The sequence below is a fragment of the Dermochelys coriacea genome, chromosome 8 (assembly GCF_009764565.3).
Source record: "Dermochelys coriacea isolate rDerCor1 chromosome 8, rDerCor1.pri.v4, whole genome shotgun sequence".
NCBI classification, from domain to species: domain Eukaryota; kingdom Metazoa; phylum Chordata; order Testudines; family Dermochelyidae; genus Dermochelys; species Dermochelys coriacea.
In genome coordinates this window covers 65,787,356-65,809,765 of record NC_050075.1, presented here as the reverse complement: position 1 = coordinate 65,809,765, position 22,410 = coordinate 65,787,356, and the positions used below count along the sequence as shown (strand labels likewise).

Sequence of the window (22,410 nt, the reverse complement as noted above, 5' to 3'; positions counted from 1 at the left end):
TGCTTAAATTGGCTCTAATTTAAATTTTGCTATGTGTATATTTTCCTGTCTATCAGGCTCTGCATCTCTTGATTTCCATTATTGCTACTCAAGGGGGTGGGATAATAGGAAAGAGCCAGGGAATAAGGGAAAGGAGGTGTAACCTTTCTCACTAAACAAGTGACACCTACATATCTTCCAAGAACTGGTTTGTACACAAGATTCTGCCAGATTCTGTTCTCAATTATACCAGTACTATTCTACAATTACTCCACTGACTTCAACTATAATTATAATTGTAGTACAATCTCTTTATCGTGAAAGTTGAACTTACAAATGTAGAATTAAGTACAAAAAACTTGCATTCAAAAATAAAACAATGTAAAATTTTAGAACCTACAAGTCCATGCAGTCCCACTTCTTGGTCAGCCAATCACTCAGACAAACAAGGTTGGTTTCAATTTGCAGGAGATAATGGTGCCTGCTTCTTGTTTACAATATCACCTGAAAGTGAGAACAGATGTTCACATGGCACTGTTGTAGCTGGCATTGCAAGATATTTACTTGCCAGATGTGCTAAAGATTCATATCTCCCTTCATACTTCAACCACCATTCCAGAGGATATGCTTCCATGCTGATGATGGGTTCTGCTTGATAACGATCCAAAGCAGTGCATACTGACACATGTTCATTTTCATCATTTGAGTCAGATGCCACCAGCAGAAGGTTGACTTTCTTTTTTGGTGGTTGGGGTTCTGTAGTTTCCGCATCAGAATGTTGTTCTTTTAAGACTTCTAAAAGCATGCTCCACACCTTGTTCCGCTCAGATTTTGGATGGCACTTCACATTCTTAAACCTTAGGCCAAGTACTCACATCGGTACCTTCTTTGTGTTTTGTCAAATCTGCTGTGAAAGTGTTCTTAAAATGAACATGTGCAGGGTCATCATCTGAGACTGCTATAACATGAAATATGTGCAGAATGCAGGTAAAACAGAACAGGAGACGTAAGACGTGAGATCTCCCCTCAAGAAGTAGTCACAAATTTAACTGACCCATTATTTTTTTTAATGAACATCATCAGCATGGAAGCATGTCCTCTGGAATGGTGGCCGAAGATGAAGGGGCATACGAATGTTTAGCATATCTGGCATGTAGATACCTTGCAATGCCGGCTACGATAGTGTCATGCGAATGCCTGTTCTTACTTTCAGGTGATGCTGTAAATAAGAAGTAGGCAGCAGTATCTCCCATCAATGTAAACAAACTTATTTGTCTTAGCGATTGGCAGAATAAGAAGAAGGACTGAGTGGACTTGTAGGCTCTAAAGTTTTACACTGTTTTGTTTTTGAGTGCAGTTATGTAATTGAAAAAAATCTGCATTTGTAAGTTACACTTTCACGATAAAGAGATTTCACTTCAGTACTTATATGAGGTGAACTGAAAAATACTATTTCTTTTGTTTATCATTTTTACAGTGCATATATTTTTAATCAAAAATAATAAAGTGAGCACTGTGCACTTTGTATTCTGTGTTGTAATTGAAATCAATATAGAAAAAATAGAAAAACATCCACAAATATTTAATAAATTTCAATTGGTATTCTATTGTTATAAGTGCGATTAATCACGATTAATTTTTTTGACTTAAGCGCATGAGTTAACTGCGATTAATTGACAACCCTAATTAAAATGTTTTTCCAGTAAGGGAGTTGGTGCTTGTTCAAGGGACAAAATGAACATGGACCTTACAACAAAGTGAGTATGGAATGCTGAAGCAGTGGTCAACTCACTCAGTTGGACACAGCCTTGTGGGAACACCTCTAAATGTTGCTCAGTGAGTTCCTAAATGCCTATATGCAAGAGCATGCTCTTCCTTAGTCTGGGAAGAAGTTTAAGAGGCTGTTCCACCCCAAGTTATTAGGTTTTCTCTGCTCATTTCTGGGTGTCAGCCAGGGGATGAGGAGCTATGTTGCCTGTGGATCACTCCCCTTCATCCAATGAGTACCTTGCATGCAGTAATTTGTCAATGAATTAGACCTAACTAGATGGTTCAAGAGCTCACCCAATATTTATTCTTTATTCCCCTGAAAGTTATATGATCTTGTAATAGAGAATGCAAGGAATGCATAGAAAATTAAGTTTTCCCTATGTTGTAGGATCTGACAATCCACAATTAATCTGAGAAATTTGTGTGCTAATTATTTTGTAACTATTTGATTATAAAATTACCTCTGACTGTCAAGGCTCTCTGGATACTCAGTTATGAATAAAATTATTGTACATTTACTGTCAGCTTTATCAAATTAAATTCCATTGTGACACCCCAATTTTAACAACTTTTTACGGGGTGCAGTAGAAGAATACTTTAATGCAGGTGCATAACTCTATATCTGGGAGAAAATTTAAAGGTAAAAAAAGCAACTTGAACTGATCGAGAAACACATTCATTGTGATCTAATAGACAGCGCATTGGACTGGGAGACAGGAATTTTTTGGGTCTGCTATTAACCTGCTGTATGACCTGGGCAAGTCTCTGTGTCTTTGTTTTCTTTCCCATCCTTTGTCTGTCCTGTCTATTTAGATGGTAAGCTCTCCAAGGCAAAATTGTCTCTCATTATGTGTTTATACAGTACCTAGCATAATGGATCCCTGTCTCAGCGGAGGTCTCTGTGCTATTATAAAAATAATAATAGTAAAAGGCTGCTTCACTGTGTGGAACATGCATGGGGACTTCTATGTACATAAAAAAAATCTACCATTCCCCATAAATGGACAGTCCCCCATATAAAGCCAGAATGTCTAGGGAAATAATGCAGCAGGATATTATTAGCAATTTGCTGTCTTATTCCATATACATCATCTTAAGAATACAATGAGAATGCCTAACTCCATGTCCTTTATAATATTGCATAGTTGTGTATCCTGCAATCAGACATATTGAAATTGGGCTGTATTACATTTTATTATAAATACTTTAGAGCCTAATCCAGTAGCCAATTTTCAGACAAAACTTCTTGACTTTAAAAAGTGATCAGGCCCTCAGTTTATACTGCTTTATAGTTGTAAAAACTCTGACAATGCACACATTTTAAAACTCAATCCACCATTAGCCAATTTTAAATTTGTTTTCTGGCTGCAGTTTATTTTGTATCACAGATTTCCTGTTTCATATGTAGAACCCTACCAAATTCACAGTCATAACAAACACATCAGGGACCGTGAAATCTGGTCTGCCCCTGTGAAATCTGGTCTTCTGTGTGCTTTTACCCAATACTATACTAATTTCATGTGGGAGACCAGTGTTTCTAAAATTGGGGGTTCTGACCCAAAAGGTAGTTGCAGGGGTGTTGCAAGGTTATTTTAGGGGCACTGTAATATGGCCACCCTTACTTCTGCGCTGCCTTCAGAACTGGGTAGCCAGAGAGTGGCGGCTGGTGGCCGGGAACCCAGCTCTGAAGGCAGTGCCACTCCAGCAGCAGCACAGAATTAAGGATGGCAATACCATGCCGTGCCACTCTTACTTCTGCACTGCTGCCTTCAGAGCTGGGTGGCCGTGGAGTGGTGGCTGCTGACTGAGGGCTCAGTTCTGCAGGCAGCAGCACAGAACTAAGGATGGCAATACCATACCATGCCATCCTTACTTCTGCACTGTTGTTGGTGGCAGCTCTGCCTTCAGAGCTGGGCTCCTAACCAGCAGCCACTGCTCTTCAGCTGCCGAGCTCTGAAGGGATCGCTGCTGCCAGCAGCAGCAATGCAGAAGTAAGGGTAGCAATACCGCAACTCCCTCTACAATAACCTTTGTGATCCCCCAACAACTCATTTTTGGGTCAGGACCCCTAACAATTAAAACACCATGAAATTCCAGATTTAAATAGCTGAAATCATGAAATTTATGATTTTTAAAATCCTATAACTGTGAAATTGACCAAAATGGACTGCTAATTTGGTAGGGCCCTTCTCATATGCGATAACACAGCATTAAAATCCAATGTTCTGTATCGGATATATGCATTTTGCAAATGTGTGACTGGCTGATGAACTAGGTTGAAACTGGGGTCCTGCAAATGATCTTTAAAGATGGAAAAAATTGCATTTTTTATATTTTAACTCAAATTTTGCATGTAAATTATCACTTAAAAGTCTGAGCTGGACAGACCATACTAGTACTATATGGATATATATATATACTTGGATATATATCTATATCTATATCTATATGTATATATATATATATCATCAGTATCCTGTCATGATATAGAGGGTTGGACTACATGACCCATGAAGTCCTTTCTAAATCTAATATCTATTATTACTTTGCATTGGAAAAATAACATTATAAGGTCAATAATATGTGGTTGTTGAAGGTAGTCACGCTTAGCATTTAGGTTATTCATGGCTACTTTTTATGTCCCGGTTGGAAAAGATTCAGTATAGTAATAGTATAAATCAAAACTGAAAAAAACCCTGATGTCTTGTTCTGAATAATTGATAAAACAATTATATGACCTTTATTCCCTTATTATGTGAGTCATGCACATAATGAGCCACCCAAATGAAGTGGTGAAAACATCTAATTCTCCTGTCATGGGTGGTACCCTGATAGAATCTTCAGGGTCAGAAACCCATCAATCTCTTTTCACACATGAGCTAATCAGTTCAAGGAGGGAAGTGCCAATGAGCTATTAGGTCAATATGATGAAGTATGGAGATTGATCTTATCCCAGAGTGACTGCATTAACAGACTCATCAGTGTGACCTCTGCCCTATAGTGCAAATTATACTGTACCGCAAACCTCATATCTGAATGAAGACCTCAGGTCGTTGCTTTTAATAAATCTCCTTTGCTACAGAGAAAAAAACATAAAGCTGAAAAGAGATGACTAATGAAAATACAGTGTGCTTTTATTTTCCTCTTGCTTTTTAGTTCTTATAGAAATTACACCAGCCTGGCACAATTGTTATGGAAATTTTCCAGCCCAGGTACATACAATTCTACTTACTCACTTTTACCATAATCAATGAAGATAATGGATAAAATACAACTAATGATACTTTACTGGCCTGTCAACAAAAAATTACTAGCCTTGGCAAAGTGGATGAATAGAATTCTTGAAAGGCTGAATTATTGTAACCAGTGGTTTTCAATCTCTGGTCCACAGATCCCCGGGCAGTGACACTGGAACAATTTGTATAGTAGGGGTGCTGAAAGCCATTGAACAAAACTGTAAACCCTGTTTATGATGGGTGGGAGGTGCTGCCATACCCCCAGGACCTTAGTTCCAGCATCACTGCCTAGTGACTGCAGACTATGTCTAAGGGGTCCGTGAAAGGGGTTGTCGTTACCATAGAACAGTGGTTTTCAACTGTTTTTGACTGTCTACGATTGCCAAAGGGGTCTGCATCTCTATTCAAAATTTGTAGGGGTCCACAAATGAAAAAAGGTTGAAAACCACTGCTGTAACTGATTAATCTAAGCAACAAAACTAACAGTTATGCTTAAATTATGGAGGTCATGGCTAGTGTACTTTCTTTAACATAAAATTGTAACAGCTGCCATTGCTGCTAAATTTGTTAATAAAATTGCCATGTTCTGCAATTACTGTGTAGCAAGCATAACCCTCATAATATTTCCTGTTAACTCTGAACAAGTCCTGAGGTTCTTACTTAGCTATCATTCAAACCGAACCCTACTGACTTCAGTGGGAATTTGTCTGAGTAAGGACTGAGTCAAAAGTTGTGGGTAAGTTCCTCAAAAGGTAGCCCTTACTATTACCACTTTAGGAACTGATCCTGCAATGGGATCCTAGTAGGCAGACTCAAGTCAATGCACTCCATTAGAGCTTAAGTGTTCACCTGCTGCTCAGAACCTTTTGGATGCTTGCGGCTTTGTAGTATTTAGGACTACTACATGCATACTTCTTATAATAGTGCCTGGCTCTTTTACGAATTAGCTCTCATATTGGCATTGACCTTAGTGGGAGTTCTACATGGGAAATTATTGCAGAACTGGGTGTAATCTATATGTGATGTCTCATGGAATCATTTCAGCCTTTCTTTTTTTAAACACCAAATTTTTGTCTAGTATCGGGTTTCAAAAATGTTCAACAAACCATACTTAGTAGCCCAAAATCTTGACGTTCCTATGTTAATACATATATATTTAAAACCCTGTATAATCTGACTGTAATACACTATTTATATATAAAGCACATTTTATTACTGTATTTTTATTATACTAAACATTTTTATTGTTCAGTGTATAATTGAATCAATGAATTAGAAGAAGGTTACTAAAAAAGGATTAATGCATTTTTAATGAAACTGAATGATATAACTTCTGTTATTCACTAAGAATAATGGCAGATCTATCAGGCTTGTATAGATAAGAGCTTTGTGAGCTTATCTGAAAACCTACATAATGACTCTCATTTAACTGTAACCTAGAAAAACAGACTGAGATCCTATTCAGCTTTAAAATTCATTGTTTATTTATATGATCTCTAGTCCTTTTTGTAATCAGTTCACCTGTCTAAGCATGAAATTGTAAATCATTTTAACAAATATATTCATTTCTCTTAATAATACACTTTTTTGAACAACACGGTTTCAAAATCTAGATGGAAGAACTAAGATAACCATACAATACCACTGGGAAATATTTTGAAACCCTTAAGTTAATAGACAAGAGAACTGGTGAGAACTTTGTTTGGTAATAATGAGAACGTGGATATTTCAATGTTCGCACAGCTCTAATCTTTAATTATCCCAACAGACTAAATTATAAATGCTTTCCAGGTAATTACTGATGTGTTTAAACTAATTTCCCATTAAAAAAACCCTACATTAATATAACATTACATTTGAGATTTTAACAATACACAAATCAGTAAATTTATAGTTAAGATTGCCACAGTAACCTTAGCTCTGACTCTTTATAGACACAGCCCGTATTGCAATATGATCTTGCAATTACTATAACTCTTGGGAATGAGAAATAATATTAATCTAATAATACAAAATGATAATACAAGGCAAGACGAACTTTTCCCTACAACTTGAAGTATATTTGCCTTTTGCATTAGGAAGTGCATTATTAGGCTTCAGTTTGAGGAATATTACACATAGATGCATCTATCTGTCTCTCTCAATACACATTTGTGTATATGCCTACAGAATATCTATCTTCTATATAGTCAGATGTATTACATATATACAATATATAGATATATACTAAAATATATGTTATATACATTATGCTGTGGTATAGGATGAAAATTTTGTGACATGAATTTGTGGGACCACGTAACCTGCAGTGGTGAAACCATGTGACAAGTCACTAAAAATGGGCAGCAAGAAAATCTCTAGACAGCACTATGATATAGTTTTTAAGCACATATTTGCTGGATAACTTTATTAAAATTGTTTTAGATTTGCATTTTGAAGAAGTTTTAGTGGTCCTGATGTTTGTATTCTTCTGCCCATAAAGCTAGGAGCTTGAGCCCAAGCTCACAGGCCTCGGAGGGGCTCTGATACAGAAAAACACTTGTGCACTTGTTTAACTTTTAAGCATTTGCTTCAGTCCCATTAAGTACCTGGTCAAGTACTTTTGTGAATAGGGATGCTTTCCTGAATTGGTGCCAGAGAGAAAAATGTATAACCAATAATTTTCAGAGACCCTGAATAACAGCTAAAATACCTTTTCTGTAAATCATAATGTCCTTTTAAAATCCAGTATCTCACAATCTACCTGTGCTAGAAGCAAATGTTCTCTCCTAATGGAAAGTAGGGGATTGCTAGCTCTCCAGTTGGATAAAGCACCCATTTCTAGCCCAGATAGTTTATCATACATTGGACCTTTAAATTTATTATGGGTTTATAACTGAATATTTTTTCTCTTAGACCTCGCACTGAAGTAGTTTCGTAGGGAAATTCCACACTGGCAGGTAAATAAGGAAACATTTTTACAGCAAGTTGTTTTTTAAAAAATGGCAGCTGCTTGGAAGCTGCTGAAAGGCTTGGAATCTGAGGCAGCAGAGATGGATTAGTGGGCAGAGTTCAGGTGAGGCAATCAAAGTGCATGATAAATTATTTATCGTATAAGTCTGTAATTTATCATATAGTTCCCCAATTTATAACTTGGATACCACTACTACATGAGTTGTACCAACAGATCTGTTTATCTGTTCATAGTATCTATTAATAATGTTACTACTGATAGATATTACTACCTATACATCTAAATGATGGTTATTTATACAACTACAAATAAATTGTATGCATAGTTTCTTAACCAATTAAACATACCACTTTTCCACCTTTGGATAATTCAGAAATGGTTTAATAGAATTTTATAAAACTTTCAAAAAGTGGTTGCTTATAGACAGAACAACCATGAAAACTTTCAGCAGAAAAAGATAGTTTTCTGGGAAAGTTACAATAGATTGAAAATAGTATTTCTGTTCTATACATGTATCTCAGCCTCCAAAGAATAAATAATAAATGCTTTCCAGGTAACTACTGCTGCTCTTTTGATAACATATATATTAATAAATTAAAAATATTTGTAGACTGACAGCAACTGTTTTGTGGGCTTATACTGGAAAGCCAACAACTAATTATGAAAGCCTGACTTGACTAATCAATTATTCAGATGAACATTAGGTGCCTATTATATACATAAACTTGGGAATTGCCTTTCCCTTAAGTAACTTACTAAAATAACAAACTCAAAACATGCAAATTTGAAATAGAAAGAAATGGCAGCTATAATCTGATACCCTTATGCACTCATTGCACATACAAAAGCTGAATTATTCAGGGAGTGCAGAATCAGGCCTGTTGGTATTTTGACTCTAAGCAACACAGCAATATGCCAGTTGTATTTGTTATGTGTACAATATAGATTTAGCTTATCCTTGCTGGTAGTGTTTTAGATTCGTTCCATGTTGAAGGGGTGGAGGAGAGAGGGAGGAAGTATCAGTGGATTGATTTTTGCATCATATGTTTTACATCTATTGTACACTCAATTATCTTGTAAATGAATAAAGCTACAATTTCTATTGTGAAGAAAGGGATAAGCATTGTAAAGGAGAACATTTCAGGTACTGGATTGTGTTTTGACAAGGTTTACAGTTGCTCTTCCTGAATTTAAAGATCCAGTGAGTGCTAATATATAAGAAAATTACTGAGTGGATTCATTGGCATTTCATTTAATTTATCACAAAATAAACACAATAAGCTAACACATAATTGTCCTTTGCATTTAAAAAATACCAAGCTCTTAAAACAGATTGCAGCAGTAGGGAAACCAGAAATAGATGTGACCAGACACCTGCTGACAAATAGTGACAAATCCCACTGACACTGCAGTGACCCCCAGTTAGTCAAGATTTAATTAAGGAGTATAATTAAGTCAGTGGAACAGAACAGTAATGAGTGTTTTTTTAATACAGGTAATTACACATAAGAATACAAAGTAAGATGAGGCCCTAAATATATCGTTAAAATGAACACTATAGAATGACAAACAGGGCATTAAGTATGCCTTTTGCTTTGGCTGGAAGAATGCAAGTTGAAATAACTCAGCTCCACTAAAGCATTTACTGTTGATGAGCCCGATCCTTTTAGTTCTTTCTTAGTCAAAACTCATTAACCTCAGTGGTGGTTTTGCCAGAGGAAGAACTGCAGTATCATGCCCTGCCAACATTTAGTACCAGCTATACTACTTATTGGCATAAGTAAGCACTACACCTGATCTCATTGACCACTCACCATAGAAAATGCTATGGGCCCAATCCTGCAAATGTTTAAGCATGTCAGTAATTTGAAGTCAAAGGGAGTATGCATGAGTAAAGTGGATCATGTTTGCAGGATTGGGCCCTATGCCTGTTGTCATGTTTGCACTTGTTTGTTTCATGCAGGGATCACTCGTTCTAACATTTGATATTGCTAGTGTAATTCCCATTCCAGGTATAGAACCCATTGATTTTATAGTGTCAAACATTTTGCCTACAAGAAAAGAGCTAAGCAACTGACTACAAGCAAGTTATTACTTCCAGGGCATGTGTACGATTATCTGAGTCCTAGGTCCAATCCCTTCATGTTCAGAACAAATGAGAGATCTACCAAGGCAGCAGAATTTTATATTTGATCTAGTTCTTTGGTATTCTGGGATTCCTCATTCAGTTAAATGAAATATCTGAAGTATTTTGTCTATTTAATGATAGACAAATAACACAGAGAAGATAAATAAAAATAAATTTTAAAATAAACTTAGATGACAAACATTTTAAACATGGACAGAAGATACCCACATCAACACTGATGACGATGACAAAAACAACTTCTCTGTATTCTTTATAATTTAAAAGAATGCCTGTGTAGTCTGGGAGCAGCCCTCCACCAGGAATATTCTATTTGCTCCCAGCTGGTATCTTCTAGTTCATGACAGCCTTTTATCCATTATCAAAGCAACAAGTGGAAAAGCAGATCCTCCTGACTGCTAACACCCTCTGTTCAGTTCTCTCTATAGAATTTCTGATTCTAAATCTTTCCTTTTAACAAGTTCTCAGATTTCCTTCCTACTGCTGCAGTCGGTACTAAATACATCTCTCAAGTCTTTAGCTCACTTGTCTAACCTAAACTCTGCTGGATTCTAAAAGAATCCATAATTGCTTTACAACAGTGCATTATCTACAGAGGCTGACTGAAATACAAGATGATCTTAATCCTGTTCCCACTGAAGTCTATGGTGGTTTTGCCTTTAATTTCAGTGACAGCAGAATTAGGCCCTAAATCCATAGGCTACACGGCAACGTAGGAATACTTCTGTTCAATGTTAATTTCAGATTGAGCCTCCCATGATTCTAGGTTTAGTTTTTAACGTAACAACCATTTTATAAAAATCAAACAATTATTTCTATAAACGCAAACTCTTAAAGACAGCACAAACAAACAAACAAACAAAAACTACACGGTGACTTCATAGATATATATATATATATATCATGATTTTGTTTGTTTGCCTGTTTTATCCAATATATCTGTAGCAAAAATGTCAATAATAAAAATGTGGCAGATTTGAAAATAATTAATATGAACTGTTTTAAATAAAATCTACTGAGTAAGGTGAAGTCTATTAGAAAATAATTTTTAAAAGAATAATATTTTATGTAGCTAAATTATAGAGCCAACTTTTCCTAGATTCATGCTGTCAAAGTATACAAATAAATTATCTCCAAAATAAAGTCTTATAATAGTTATCAGGAAATAGAGACACAAACATTATATGTGTATTTAAACATTCTAAAGATCAAAAGAAAAACTTGTTAACAATCTGCTACTATCCAGAGGCACTTTAAACAAAATGCTAGATGATAATTTATCATGGCCATACAGCCAAAGGAAAGCCAATGGGAATTCTGGGTGTGCAATGAATGCAGAATCAAGCTCTTTGCTGAATTGAGAGCTTTATCAAAAGGTATTTAAGCATATGCTTGTAACATGTGTTAAGCATGTATTTAAGTGTGTTGCTGAATCAGGCCCCAAATGAATGTATAAATTAACTTTCAGAGTAGGGGCCTGATCCTGCAAACACTTACTGTTGGTTGTGGTGCTTACCACTAAGCATAGTTCTATTTAATGAACAGGATTATGTTTAGTATTAAGCACTAATCTAAGTAGTACATTTTTGCATGATCATGCCCTATTGGCCTAATCCTGATGGTTCAACTCAATCATATATTAATGATATCAATGAAAGCAGGATTGGGCCCTAACTGTATAATAACTTAATTAAAATGTAGTCAGTAAGGACCTCATACTACAAGGTATCGATTTTAGGATTTTTTACTTAACTGGTTAGAGCACTCATCCAGGATGTGGGATTCATCAAAGGGGAGAGTTAGGTTCTATTCCACCTTACAAGGCACTGAGCACCTCATAGTAAGTGTACAGCAATTCCCAGTAGGCATTCAGCACTGTGCTGGATAGGCCCCCTCAGTAAAGCATCTTTGGCTATGGATTGGGTGATTTATTGCATCACCAAATACTCAAGCACATTTGAAAATAATTAGTAAAAATGAAATATTATAAATCAAAATGATAGGGGACTGTGAGAAGTTCTCTAAATTGTTACATTACTCTGTGTATCCTTACATAGGTAAAATGTCAATACACAAATATTGCATTTGAAGATCTAAGCTCATCTTAGGACCCTGACACACACATTCATAATTGATTCCTGACATCTATTTCTTTTGTTGTTGTTGCAAGGACACCCTTATCAAGTTATGTATGAATGAACAGAAGTGTCTTTCATCCCCCACTTGCCTCCTGGTTCAAAAGGAACTACTAAAATAGCAAACACAAAAATTCAACAGCCTGCCAAACGGCCTGCACACGTCCCATTCTTAAAGGCATGTGAAAGGTTGGAGAGCTCAGCAAAATTTTTATGTACGGGAGCAGGCCCAAGGAAAACTCACACGCCATAACCAATTGTGGACAGAGGATCATCTATCAGCAGACAAATGCAGGAACTCCAGAATGTCTCTCCTCAAATGAAATAATATATCTTTGAAAGCCAATGCCCGTTTTAGGCCTGAGGCCCATATATCAAGCCTGAGAGGCTTGTGGATACGCTCCAGGGCCATTAACCTTCCACCTGTTTCCCCTTGTCCTTCAGGATGAGACCCTGCCCTTGATTTTACTCCCTTCCCCTGTTCATCTTCCGACAGAGTGTAAATGTAAAGCAGAGGGCCTGTGAAATAATTCAAAGGCAATGGACCAGGGACATGGTTACAAATCTCTGCCACTGGCACTGTGACTTATGCAGGCAGTTTGTCACACATGAGCCAGGTGACCTCTGTGACATAACAGGGAAAAATATTGCCTGAGATCAAAAGATGAGATTCAGAGCACTCTAACTCTGGTTTACAAAGTGACATTATACAGTGTCCAAGGATTTCCTCTTTTCCAAACAATATTTGTTCTAGTTAATAAAAGGTAGGGCAGGTTCTTTCTAATTTAAGTTCTCTCTGATCTTCTTTGAAATCCTTCCTGTAACATTAAGATTGAAATTTGTTTCCAGTATGAGTTTCTCTTTTTTTAACACCTAAATGTGGCCTGGCAGGAAGGTACAATCAGAAATTATTCAGTGGACATTTAATATGTTAAAATCAACAAAATTTTCAAAATGGACTAGCTACTTTTACAAAGAAAAGACTCCCCCCCCCATAATTATTGAAATGCTAAGTAATAGCAAAACTTTAAGATAACCACATTCTAGAGACAGTATTACAATTAAAGGTCTTAAAAGTTCCAAAGTGTTTATTAGAGTTCAATCTGCATGATGGCTAAAACAAGATTAATATTAATATTGAAAAAGACAATGCACCAGACAACACAACAGTTATAAATCCATATTTTACAAGGACAAGGACTACAGGGCCAGGAAATAGGGTTTGTTTCATTTGACTATTTAGAATTAATTTCTAACTTAGATTCATTATTCAAGTTGTATACTACACATGAAGTTTCCCAGCTGTTTTGTGCATTCAGGGCTTCTTCTCTGTTGGGTGCAAGGCCTAATACAGTCTCCCCTCTACCCCCTTAACCTAATGGGATGTCTGGTATGAACGTTTAATTTTGTCATTTTCATAAATTAAAGATCTGTCTGTACAATCCAAGGCATGATGATGAAGTGAGAAATGTAACTGCTGCTCGATTAGTCTAAACCCCTGGTCAAATGCAGATTCAAATCTAAGCCTAAATCATTTTTGGCACATGCCAACTCCTATGTGATGAAAATCTTAATTTAATCCAGGCACAAATATACACATGCACACACTCAAATATATATATATATAATTTATGGGTTTCAGAGTAGCAGCCGTGTTAGTCTGTATCTGCAAAAAGAACAGGAGTACTTGTGGCACCTTAGAGACTAACAAATTTATTAGAGCATAAGCTTTACAGTCCACTTCATCGGATGCATAGAATGGAACATATAGTAAGAAGATATCTGATCAGCTAATTTGTTTAATTCGTATCACATGATGAATTTGGAAGTCAGGCATGGAATTTAAGATTTTAAAGGAAATCATTTGAGGAAATAGTGCTCTTCCATTACAACTATTCTTTTACAGTAAGTCTAAAACCATTAAAGTTGTGGGATCATAACGGGAATCTTAAAGTTCAATGTTCTGATAGTTTAACGCGCGCCACCCCACAAAGTTGAGGATCAGCTCATGTTTTGCGCTGATAAAAATATTTCATGCAAACAGTACTAAAGTAGTCTGTTGCAGGTTACGTGAAGCAATGAGAGCAAAATTACTATTACAGAAATTCTGTCAAATACTACCCCATGTCTTTGTAAAAATGAATCAACACTTTGGCTTTATAGTTTTAAAATTATTTCACTCCTGGTTGAACCCTATCATGAATATAGTCTTCTTTTTCTTTATTTTCCTATTGAAACATGCTCACATAGTTGATTTTTGTAGCTTCAATTTGTCACCAGATCAGAGGTTTGCCATTGCCTTCACTGGGCACAGAATCAGAGCTAAGATGTCTTAATTTTTAAATGTATCTTGAACATTATATCACAGATTTGCTGTGTAAGAATACAGTAGGAATGCCCCTGAGTTATGACAATCATGTCTTTAACTTTCATTATGGCTCATATTGACAAGAAATTGTTTTCATAAATATAGTCACATGGTAGGCTTGATTTCAAGTAGCTTTTCTGCATCCAGTATATTGTTAAATATGGTTGATGCATCTCTAAAAATTAATATTTAATTTAAAAAGCACCTAGGCTAATCCATTGTCTCTTACAGTAAGTATGATCTAGTGCTTTTGCTTTTGTAATATTCATGATATTTTCAAATCAAGGCTAGGCATTCTATTCTATTCTCATGAGAAAATTTTACTATTTTGAGTGTTTGATAATTTTTGAATGATCAAAAAATCCTGAAAAAATTACTAAGAAACAGAGAAGCCATTAAAATAAATTAACTGTTTTATGTACGAGAATGCTAATTTGTAACTTTTACAGAAGAAAACTGCTGAGTCTCTAGGAAAATAGATAGATACTATGGACCAGATTCTTTGCTAGTATAAATGAGTGCAGCACCATTGACTTAAGTAGAGTTTTATGTGTTTTATAACTGAAGTGAATTTGACCCTGTGTGCTTAACATTTTCATAATAACACTGAGAATAGCCATGACTCTGGGGAAAATGCTGTAAACATTGCTCGGTAAAGTATTACATAGATGCACCAGCATACTGTATTTTGATTGTTTAATTCCCTATTCTTCAGTCATTTAGATGTGTAGTACCTAGCAAATGAAAAAAATAATCATTTGGGCATGAATCACTCCTTACATTCTTTTCTATCCACAAACAATTTCAGTTGGGAAAAGTGCCACATAGTATCGACAGTGACAACAAATTGTATTGTCCAGTGAACATCTGTTTCCGACTCCCACACTGATATTGCAGGTTGGGTACTTATGAGTGAGTTAGTCTTCACAAGCTGCCTGGCCACAAAGGAACTGGAAATTACTGGTACGTTCAGCTTTTATTATTGGAACACAGGAAAACTTTATCATCATGCTGGGAAATTCTGTATCTTTTGAAATATTGGAACAGGGGTTATGTGAGCACATAAAACCACATGGAATACTACTTCTAAAGAGAGAAAAATGCCTCTTGTTCAGTATGTCTTTTGGGTATATGTGGGCATGCAAGCTTGAGATCAAAATCCCAAAGCAGAATAATATTTTTTGTTCTCAAGATGTTAACTACAGTTATTTTGTTGTTTAAAAAAAAAAGTCAGGAAGCAGTGCAAACTAAGGGACAGATTCTGCCAGTCTTTCTCAAGTTGAGTAGCATCTTGTCACAGAGAGTCCTATTAAAATCCATGGGATTGTTTGCATAGTATAGTACTATTCAAGGTGAGTAAGGGTGGCAGAATCTGGCCCTAAATATGGTAGAGAGAATTTTGGTCCCCAACACAGAAAATGTAATTTTTCTATCTTATGTATGGGGTGCTAAGATTAGCATCAGGATAATTAAAAATATTTAGCTAGCTAGATACATATGTTGCTGTTTTAAAACAAAACAAGATAATTTGAATAATTTATATAATTAATATGAATTTGCCAGGGTGCTGAGGTTTAATTTTTCTTCATTGGTATGATACAGTTATTTGTGTGGCCTACAGAAAGGCAGGTCATGTTCCATAGTGACTGTGGTAGTAAAAGAGAGAATAGAAAGGATGGTCCTGGTAGACAAGGAAATATGCTAGGCACTGTAAAACGTATAACAAAAAGATGGTCTCTTTGATGTCATTTTTTGCAGCAATTTAACTTTTCCAAAGAGTAACAAGTATTGGCAGCGTGGGTCTGATTCATATTAAAAATTACTGCTAAAAGATTTTAAGCCTCAACGTTTTGGCATAAAATAGTCTGGTCATGCTTTTTATGAAGAGGAGTTCTACTGCATAAGTTATAGTTATTAAATGATCTCTTCCAAGCTGCACAGAAGGGGGAGACAGGGAGTTCTACATCTGTGGCACTGTTTCCCCCTCTCTAGCACCCTATGAAGTCCCTCTGCATGGAAGGGACTCTACCAATTGTGGGAGTGGATACCAAGTTAAGTGGGAATGGAGCACAAGACAGGCTACTCTGCACAGCCTCATCATCTGTTAACAGCTGGATTTCTTGGTTGAAACCTGGGGGAAGCTAATAGAGTTTGGACTGGCTACCTCTGGGCTATCTTTGTGGCTGTTACTGAGCTCAGAAAGAAAGCCACTGGAATATCACAGAGGCAGAGTTTATCCATGCAGAAGATTCTCTTCCCATAGATTTGAGGCTTCAAGAGGGATGGGAAACCTTATCCTCTTCCTCGCCTCACAACCCCACAAATTCCTCTCCCTTGAGAGGATGATTCACAGAGATGCCTCTGGAGGAATCTCGCATAATTTTTCTGGCCCCTGCTGTGGGTTTTTCTGTGGAGGGATGCAAACTGACCCATAGATATAAAGAGCTAAAAATGCTACTTCAGGTGCAAAGCTGGTGCTAATATAGTTTTCAAGAGGCAGAGAAATGAAAGGAAAAAGGGGTGAATATGTGGGAAGTTGGAAACAGGTGAATAATGTCTTAGAAAAATATAATAGTGAGCGATTTAACAAGGGAACTCCTACCAAAGAAACCAGGCAGACACTTCACACTAAATTCTACATATACATATGTAGGACCCAAGACTGCACTCCTTATTCAGACAAACTCCCATTGACTTCCATGAAAGTTTTCTCCCAGTAAGATATGTTAGACTGAGTCCACACACACAACATTACTCACATTGATAATCACTAAGGGCAAGGTTATTACTTTCTCAATCACCCTCCTAGGGAGCAAGGGGGTATAGATTCCTCTCAACATCCTTCCACTGCATACCACAGGGGTATGCTTCCCTCCCGAGTCCTCACCCTCATCCCCTCCCTCTGCAAGGGGGGAATCAGAGAATGAATGATGACAAAAGGCTTGTCTTCACTGCTTTAAAAAAAAAAGCTGTGTTTTTAATCTCGGGTAACTAAGGTACTTGGACTATCTTGAGGTAAATCATAATGAAGACCAGGCACTTCAATTTTACTGTGGGGTTAACTTGCCATAATCAGACTTATACTTCCACCTGGGGTTATCCTTGGTGAATTTACCTCCTGGCAAAACTAATGTGCCTGTGTTTTTACCTCAGGCTAGCTCACATTCATTACTTACCCTGAGGTTAAAAAAAAACACAGCCTTTTTAGCAGCGAAGACAAGCCCTCAGAGCACAATTCACAGCACTGTCCCTTACTTAGGGCAGATTGTGAGGTTACAATATGACCCTAAATATTCACGAATAAATACATAAAGGTAATCAGTTGAGACGAGTAGACCATGCTCATTGTAGCACTAGAATGAAGATATAATTCTTCGTCTCATCCAATGTCACTTAGGAAGGATGATATTTCCTGTATATAGGAAACATGCCAGTAAAAGAATTTTCTTGGCAAAGAGACAACATGGAAATGTCCTTTTAAAATCAGTTAATAGCCACAGAACTCTTGAGCTAGCTAGAACCATTTCCTATGCTATGGAAAGAACACTTGAATAAGGTTAGCCAAGACATTTTACCCTCCCCCCCATATCTATTTCTGGATATCTTCTTTTGTTCACCCTTTGCTAATTATAGTGGCCTAGCTTAGGTGATATTTATAGTCTTAAAAGATTTGCCTGACTTTCTGAACACTTTATTCATGTATATTTCCTGTGTTTATTGTTGCTTTAGCACATTATTAATTAAATTTATTTGATCCAAGATTTTATTTAGTAACAAACTTTTCTAAGCTATTTTTCTTTCTACAAACGAAAGAGCTGTATTTAGATGTAAACAAAGCATTTTTCTATTTCTGTATTAATGAAGACAGATTTTTGTTTCTTTCCAAATACAAGAGTGAGGACCACTATAGGAGTCTCCAGAAATGGAGAAAACAAATATTCCTTTTTTCAGTAATGTGTTTATTCAGTGTCTTATTAAACATTTCCTTGAACTTTTCTTGTAAATTGCAATTTTTTTTAGCTATTGGTACTTTATCAAGACACAAGTATTCAATAGTTTTAAAATGATTCAGTGTGATTTGATTTTACCAGCAGTGTATCTATCTATCATGCTTCTAAGTCACTTGTCACCATAATATCCATGAGAAATACAAATCTTTCTTTCTTTCGTTCTTTTTGTATTTGCCCTATACTTATCCTGACAACCTAATAGTAATGACTCCAGTTGCAACTGCTTATGACCAGTATTTAAAATGTATAAATAAGGGGCAAAACTTGTAACATGCCTTTTAACTCTATTGAAATCAATTGGGTTAAGAAAAGTTTTGGAGGAAAGTGTGAGAAAATGATCAATAATTTGCTATTCAATAGCTAGCATTAACTCAAATCTACCACTGGGTCAGAAACAAGGGGAATTGCACTTATGTGGAATACAAACCTGAACAGGTGGTAGCCTAACTCCTTATCCTATTTATCATATGCTGTCTTGAGTCTGTATCCCAGTTATCTTGCAACTGGGCAGATGTAATGGACTTTGTCCAAAATGGCTGCTGTGCACTGCAAGATCAGGAGCAGGAAATTCAACCCAAACCACTCCTCAATCTATTCTGAATCCTTACATATTCCCTTCTCCTGCCTTTGTGCCAAGATGGAAAATGCAGGCGAGATGGGGGCAAAGGGAATGGGTCAGAGTGGGGTTAAATTCACCCCTCTGCAAGAGGCCAGCACTAGGCTTATATGCCATCTCAGGCCTACTTAAATCCAGTTTGGAGGGTTTATGTAGTGCATAGGCCTTGGTCTGGCCCTCTGTACAGAGGGTGAATTTCATGCAGGGTACAGAAGCTTGTGCAAGTTACAGATTATCTGACAAGTTTGCACTTGCGGTATCTCTGTGCTCTTGTGGTGTACAAAGTCCTTCCCCTGCCCCCTTTTGTACTGCATAAGATTGACCCTATGCTGTGAACATCAGTGAAATGGAAATAGACCTGCTGTCAAACAGCTAGATTTGAGATTTTAATCTGTAAACTAGTTGCTGTTAGGCTAATGCTTCCCTGAAGTATGTTGCTTTTGTTCAGCAAATAATTGACATTTTTTTTCTCATATCAACATGAAGTCATTTCAACAACTAGGCTACAGTTCTGTACTCCCTTACTTAGGCAAAATTCCTATTGATGTCTATGGGGGTTTTGTCTGAGTGAGGGCTGCATGTCTATTTCTGTTCGACACACAAGGTAGTGCAATCCTACATCCTGCTGCCAAGCTGAATTGACAAAGCAGTACATCAAGAGACTATAAAGTACAAATGTAATGATAGTTTGAGTCCTTTTTAAAAAAAATTAGTAATTTTTGCAGAAGTACAAATGAAAGAGCCATTTCAAATGAATGTTACGATATGGAAAGCCCACAAGTAAGCAAAATGTACTCGAATTTAGTATTAACTCATCTTCATTCTCTGAATATAAACGGTGCTTTTTAGTAAACAGTACTTACTTATAAAACCTTAAAACCACAAGAACAAGGTAATTAGATGGGTTTTTCATTAGAAAATCAATCAGAAAACAAACAGGAAGTTAGAACATTCAATTCCCAAGAGCTTTCTTTTACCAAAAATATTTTTTACCATTTTGCTTTTTAAAAACTGATCATACTGGAAGGCTCAAGGGAAAAGGGAATAATTTATAGAAGCGAGCAAATAATTGATTTTTCAGTTCAATGGCTGAACAGAAAAAATCAGAAAAATAATTCGATTTGTTTTGAACTGAAACTAAATTTTTTAAAAGGTCTTTCTTGCCAAAACAAAAAATATTTTTTTTGTTTGGGTCAAATGAAACATTTCCAATGTTGATTTGAAACAACATTTTGAAATGGAATGTTGATTCAAACCGACATGTCATTTTGAAAAGGTTATTTCAAAGCTAAATGTCAAATGTCAATACAAATGTTTCAGTGTTTCCAACTTTTTTTTTTCAGGTTTCTTTTCTGACTGAAACTAATTGTCAAATTCGACCCAAAGTCATGAATAGTTTTGGTGCCACAATAAATTAAATATTCACCAGAAGGTTTGCCTGCTTTAGTAATTAAATAGCCATGTTATTCATCATGACTCACTGCAGGATTTGTCTTATACCTATGTTAACAGAACAATAAATTTTGGACATAGTCATTGTATTAAGTGCTACTCTCCAGTTTGGCTGATTGTTTTGTGTTGAGTTAACACTGGGAAAAATTACATAGACACTGTAAAGTCAACTCAGATATAACCTAATTATTGAAACTATCACACTCCCACCTTGTGTAATGAAACTATGATGGATTTCACATCAAAAGTGAAACTTGCTCTGTGGAGGTTGTTTTTGCTCCTGAGAAAATAGGTAGAGTAGTTAGCATGAAAAATAATTAAGCAACTGAATTCACTTTCCACTGCATGACTTTACCTCCTGCTTGAGTTTGCAAGTAAAGATGGCAATAATTTGAATGCTCAGAAATTGAGGCTGGGTAATGGAACAAACCTTGATGTATTCAATAAATGCCAAAAATAATTTTAAAAATCTAGGGATCAGATCTTTGGCTAGTGTAAAATGGTACAGCTCCAGTGAAGTAAATGGACCCATGCCATTTATGTACCAGTAAATGGACCCCAATGAATGATCTGCTCCCTAATTTATATTCACTAAAACTAAGAAATTCAGTCTACATGTTTGTTCCTTCCTGCCTGTGGGGCTTAAACTGATTTTTATAGTGCAATCTTAAAATCAAAGATGGAAAAAACATAGTAAATCATCTAATTCACTCCTCTGCATATGTTGGACAGTTCTCTATAGTATACAGCTGAATACTTTGTGAAGACCAGTTTTAAATTACTCAAGCAATAAGACTTTCACTGCTTCCCCTAGGAGACTATTGTGCAGTTTGATAGCTCTTGTTGTTAGGAATGTTTCTTGACAGTCAGCCTAAATTTTCCATTTCTTAGTATCACTCTATTACTCCTAGTGCAGTTAGAACACAGTTCTTCACTGTCCTTGGTGTTTGCTTCATTCAGATACAGCACTTCTATGTGCTTATGTGGTTCCTGAGATGGTTGCTTGACCAAGCTCTGCATATGCAGTTCTTTTAATCTATCTTTAAAGTCAATTTCTCCAATCTCAATTACTATTACCGCTTTTCTCATAGTTACCTCCAGTTTGTCAATATTTTTCTGCCCCAAGAATTTAATGCATTATTCTAGGGGTTGCCTCCAAACTGTATATATTGTATATAGAAAGATAATCATCTCCCTACTCTGTAACAACATGATACCCCTATATATGAAGCATAAAATTACATTGGCTAGTCCCATAGGGGCAGAATCCCCACACCTTTGAACTTAGTAAGAGTTTTGACATTGGCATCTATGAGACCAGGATTTTACCTTAGGTGTAGCATTTGCTAGGTGCAATGGGTTAAATTAAAGATGCCCTTAAATCTACATCTCCTTGATAGAACTGGATGAGAAAACTTTCAATGTAACTGAAAACAGCCTTCCCTCCAATTCTCTTCATTGTTTGCAAAAAGCAGGGCATTTTGTTATCACACAGAACTTTTTGCAAAGATGAAAGACCTTTTTACAAGGAGCAACTTTCCACCATGAAACTGTAACATTCCTCTGTGAATGGACAAATCTGTGATTTTCCCCGGGACTGGAATTTCTTCCTTTTTTCATGGTTATAAAAGTTGTGTCATTTAACAGAGAATGAAATTGCACTCTACATCAGCACAGCAAATAATAGTCCAAATAATAGTTTGGAAGATTGTGGACCATATCATATCCTTCTCTAGCAGCTCCCA

General features: G+C 36.3%; 1 protein-coding gene and 1 long non-coding RNA gene across 2 annotated transcripts in view; one reads left to right on the top strand and one right to left on the bottom strand.

Annotated features, from left to right (window-relative positions):
* Positions 1-22,410, bottom strand: part of NR5A2 (nuclear receptor subfamily 5 group A member 2) — a 98,947-nt gene that overhangs the window by 59,240 nt on the left and 17,297 nt on the right. The window lies entirely within an intron of this gene.
* On the top strand, positions 700-18,414 carry LOC122455548. Its single transcript, XR_006273796.1, has 3 exons — positions 700-846; positions 8,815-8,822; positions 18,403-18,414. It is a non-coding gene; the product is annotated as an uncharacterized LOC122455548 (long non-coding RNA).